This window comes from Myotis daubentonii, chromosome 5 (assembly GCF_963259705.1).
Source record: "Myotis daubentonii chromosome 5, mMyoDau2.1, whole genome shotgun sequence".
Classification (NCBI taxonomy): Eukaryota; Metazoa; Chordata; class Mammalia; order Chiroptera; family Vespertilionidae; genus Myotis; species Myotis daubentonii.
In genome coordinates, this window is record NC_081844.1 from 39,175,986 (window position 1) to 39,181,319 (window position 5,334).

Sequence of the window (5,334 nt, forward strand, 5' to 3'; positions counted from 1 at the left end):
GATAAATACCACATGATCTCACTCATTCGTGGAATATAATGAACAACATAAACTGATGAACAAAAACAGATCCAGAGACAGAGAAGCATCGATTAGACCAGCGGTTCTCAACCTGTGGGCCTTTGTAGGTCGAACGACCCTTTCACAGGGGTCGCCTAAGACCATCAGAAAACACGTATGTAATTGCATACTATTTTTGTGATTGATCACTATGCTTTAATTTTGTTCAATTTGTAACAATGAAAATATATCCTGCATATCAGATATTTACATTATGATTCATAACAGTAGCAAAATTACAGTTATGAAGCAACAATGAAAATAATTTTATGGTTGGGGGTCACCACAACATGAGGAACTGTATTAAAGGGTCGCAGCATTAGAAAGGTTGAGAACTACTGGATTAGACCATCAAACCTCAGAGGGAAGATATGGGTGGGTGGGGGAAAGGGGAGGAGATCAACCAAAGGACTTGTGTGCATGCATATAAGCCTAACCAATGGACACAGACACCAGGGGGGTGAGGACATGAATGGGGGGATAAGGACACAAATGTAATACCTTAATAAATAAAAATAAATAAATAAAACTGGAGACAGACCAGAGAAGAATAGTATCTCAAGAACTAGATAAGGAGGGTTTCAGGAAGGATGTTGAACTTTGCATATGATGCAGCCCAAGAAACTAGTTTTTTTCCTATCTACACTCAGGCTTTTTTGAAAGCTACCTTTTCCACTTGGGTCTAAGTTCTTTGAGGCTAGAAAGTCACAGTAGTGCTAGAGGCCTTTATATTGTCTCTGACCAATTATTCCCTTACTCAGCGTAAAATCTGAGCTCTGCTGAAACCCACGGGAGTATTTATGGTGCATTGCAATTCAGTCCTGTCTACACCTTCCTCCCCTACCAAGGGCTGTGCTGTTCCAAGCTCAGAACACACCATACAGCTGGGTACTGCTAGTACATTCATCCCATATACAACCAACACCTATATTTTCTAAGATACAGAATTTTTTTTTTTAAGAAAAGGAAAGGTAAATGGAAAAATGCTTTAAAAGTTTGAGTCCTCCAAATTTATCTACAGGATTTTTCCTGTTACATTCTGTTAAAACTAACACTCTCTAATTTCACTTGTTCTGCTTTCCCATCTGGAAAACTTGTATCCCCTTCCCCAGATTTACCTATATGTCCTTCCAAGTCTTCTCAGATGCTTTTCCCTCCAGCGCAACTTTCCTAATTCTTGCAGGTGAAAATCTTGTCATTCTATCTCCCTCAGTAACTAACACAGACTTTGGCCACGAGCAGTTTCTCAATAAATGCAATTGGGTTATTTTAGCCTTGGTTCAGTTTCTACATAAGCATATAGAAAAGTGCTTTACTTTTGCATATTTTAAAAATATACCCAGATCTTTCAGGTGTACAAAAGTTACAAATCAGAATACATTCGTTATTTTTTTAAATATTAATACAGATTTAATCTATGTATTATTCTAGATGTAAACTCACCTCTAGATTCTAACTTTAAATATTTGGAAAAATTACTGCTTTAATAGTTTTATTTTTTAAATATGTTTTTATTGGTTTTAGGGAGAGAGGGAGAGAGAAACATTGATCAGTTGCACCTCAACCAGGAATCGAATCTGCAGCCTGGACATTGCCCTGACTGGGAATTGAGCCAGCGACCTTTTGGTGCATGGAACAACACTCAACCAACTGAGCCACACCAGCCAGGGCGGTTGTTTTTGTTTTGTTTTGTTTTTAAGAATTTAAATCATTGATCTTGTTACTTTTCTAAATTATTATTTTCCATTTTTTACATTATTATTATGGTGTTCAATAAGAGTAAACTTGTTCAGAAGCCTTGATATTTGAAATAATAACCTGTTTATTCTAATTGGAGTCTGTTTTTCTGTGTTTAAAGTGAACTTTGTCTTAAAGATCACTATTAATAATATACTGCCTGCAGCTTCTTTTCAAGCATCTGTAAGTGAACATGTCCTCTTTGGGAAGCCATCCTATGGAAATAGTCCAAAATAGAGGAAAGGTAGGATATACACCTTAATTACGTTATTGTTTTTAATTAAAGAAAAAAAGGTGGAAACACCTGGAAAGCCAAGAACGTGGGTCTTTTGTAACAACCAACACATATTTGAGAACATACTATATACCAGACACTATGCCAAGCACTGGTGAAGTACAGCAAAATACATCCTCATGATGTATTATTATGAAGCCTTGATGTTTATAAATAGTATGGAAAAACAGTTATAAAAACTGGTAAATATTTAAAAGGATATTAAATTATACACATAGACACATATTACAATTACTATGTAAAACAGCAAAAACCTATTACTGGAAAGAAGAGATTGGAATAAAATGTGCCAAGATATTATGGTAATGAGTTTTTTTTATTTCTTCTTTCAGCTATTATTAAGGATCATACATTTTAGGTAGAATAAAATAAATTCATTGAAAGGTAAATGGTGTCCTTAATTTAACTAATATAGTTTCCCCTCAGAACGTTCCCATGTATTTTTATTCAAAATTTGTTTTCTTTTTAAAAGACACTTGGTTGATCTGTTAAATCATATCTGGACAAATGTTTTGTTTGCAGGCTCAGAAGAGTGGATTGCTTTATTTTATTTTTGTCTAATCGAATTAAAGGCCCACAGGAGAAAGATACCAAATCTTTGCTGAGGAAATTTTCATTTGTTAAAAAGAAAAAAACACGGCTTTCTTCTTGGCATGGTTGGACAGGGAGGTTGGATTTAATTTAGAATGATTAATGAGATTTTGTCAGGCTCCTTGACTGGACTACCACTGCAGTTTGTCAGTGCCGCAACCTGGGGAACCCGGACGCCACTCTGTCGCCCCAAACCACTCTCCAGGGAAAAAATTAACTGGCAGGACTAGTGCCAGGTACATGTCAATGGCATTGTCTCTGAGATATTGACAGCTTAAAAGTCTGAATCAGAAGTATGTAGGTTTGGGGGACACACATACCTCCCATGTTGTGTTCAGTCTCTTTACAAGCGGTTAACCGCTTTTGAAATAGTTAAGTTGTTGATGTTTTTCCAAAGGGAACTAAAGACAAAATCTTTACCAAGTCCCTCCTCCCTAATTTATTTTAAAAATTAAACAAAGTAACTTTAGGATCTCAAATTACTTTCTGTTGTTTGTTTTTCTTAAAGAATTAAGATGAAGCTTTTCTTAAAAAATGAAATCATTTTTCACTTTTGAAAACGCTTTTTGAACCATTATCATGACCTAATTTTATAATCGATTTTCAAATTCAGCTATAAGTTTCTGAACTGATTTAATATACCCCCTTTTTTACTTACGCATGTACTTAGTTTAAAAATAATCAATGATATGAATAGCAGCCTGAGAGAGCACAGAGAAGTGAAGGGGCCTAGAAAAGTTGACCGAAGCTGCTGCTCTTATTGAGAGAAGAATAAAAGGAGGAAAATAAAGCAGCTGTGTATATACCAGCACGACTGTCCCCATGACATAGCCCGGTTGGGAGTTTCTTCCAAAGCGAAGGTCATTTTCAATCGTGAAGCCATCAACTAGTATATTGCATTCCTAAAATTCTGAGAAATTATATAGACTATTTTCAATGTGTATGAATTTAACATGATTACAACTCAGGTGCCGCAATAAATATTCCTTCCCCCCCACCCCCACCCCCAAAAAAATATAATGAAGGAAATTGTGTTCATGAAGGAATTCACAGTTAATTTTATTTCACTTTGGAGATTTCTGTCCCTTAACCTGGGAACAAAGAAAATAATACATAGTATTTTCCAAAACACCATCTAAGAAAGATTATGGCCATTGTCATTAAAAAGCCAGAGAAAAAAATTCTTGGACGAGGCCCAGCCCCTGTTGGAATAGGTGAACTCCGAGGCCCTGTAACAGCTCTCCTAGGGGAGCATTTGTTGGCGTGTTGAAGTGGTGTTGGTTCTGGGTCTTATTGGCCTCAGAAACCTGGTTTTGTCAACACACCTCAAGCAAATGTATTTTTCATAGCATTGATTTTTTAAAATCCAGAACTAAAGGAAATGTTACAGCAATAATTTACGAATGTGATCGTTCTCTTCCTTCAGCAGCCTACAGAAAGTTGACTAATGATTTTGAAATCAAAGCAAGGGAAGTTGCCTGAATCAAATGCTATGTTTCGTATCAGACTGAGAGAACCAAATGCATCTCTGTCTCAATAGAGATGATTTTGCATATTTAAAATCTCATAGCCAAAGTCACTTTTTAATAAGTTTTGCCAGTATTTGCTTCCATGTTTCTCCTTATTTTATACTGTTAAATTAAACAACGTTTGCTCTGCCCCTCACCAGTTGCCTCCCATTTTCATTGACTCAGAATGTTTCTAATATTTTCAATTATTATTACATTGATGTATTTAAAACCTTTATGTAGCCTATCACATTACAAGCATGGCCTGCTCTCCTAAAGTCATTCTGAAGAATTTTGTGCTTTTCTCGCTGTTTAAGGAAAATCTCATGTCTTACATAATCAAGTTCATGATAGCTCCCAAATACCTATAACATGACCTAAATTTAGAGCATTATTTTACATTATGGTGAAGTTTTAATTTAAATATTCAGCCTGGCAGGTTTGACTCAGTGTTTGAGCACCGACCTATGCACCAAGAGGTGACAGATTCAGTTCCCAGTCAGGACACATGCCCAGGTTGGGGGCTCGATCCCCAATAGGAAGCATGCAGGAGGCAGCCAATCAATGTTTCTCTCTCACATGTGTTTCTATCTCTCTCCCTCACCCTCTCTCTCTCTGTGAAAAATAAAACTTAAAAAAAAATCAATAAAAATATATTTTTTAAAAATATGCAAACAAACATTTAAAGATGGCTCATTTTGTACTTGCTTGGGCAGCACATATACTAAAATTGGAACGATACAGATACTAGCATGGCCCCTGCAACAAGGATGATTCCCAAATTTGTGAAGTGTTCCATTTAAAAAAAGAAAAGATGGCTCATTTTATGCAAGGAGGGAATTAACTAGGTGCTGTGAAAGGGACAAAAATAAAGAAAACTGTTCCCTGTCGTCAAGGGCTTCAGCGGGAGGAAGGCAACCATAATCACATACAGTTCTATAATGCTCTCTATATATCACCACAACATAGCGACGAAGGTCTGGAAAGGGGCGTGTCTTGGTCACGTGACCACTTATAGAGATTAAGAGAGGCAGAGCCCCAAGTACATTTTGTATATCACTAACCTTATTGAACAGCAGAAGAAAATGTGTTAAAAGATCTTTTTAAAAAGTGTTTTACAAATAAGAGAATGAGCAATTAATA

General features: G+C 36.2%; 1 non-coding gene across 1 annotated transcript; it reads left to right on the forward strand.

Annotated features, from left to right (window-relative positions):
• Positions 1-4,891: 4,891 nt before the first annotated feature.
• On the forward strand, positions 4,892-4,996 carry LOC132236257 (U6 spliceosomal RNA). Its single transcript, XR_009453216.1, has one exon. It is a non-coding gene; the product is annotated as a U6 spliceosomal RNA (small nuclear RNA).
• Positions 4,997-5,334: the final 338 nt, after the last annotated feature.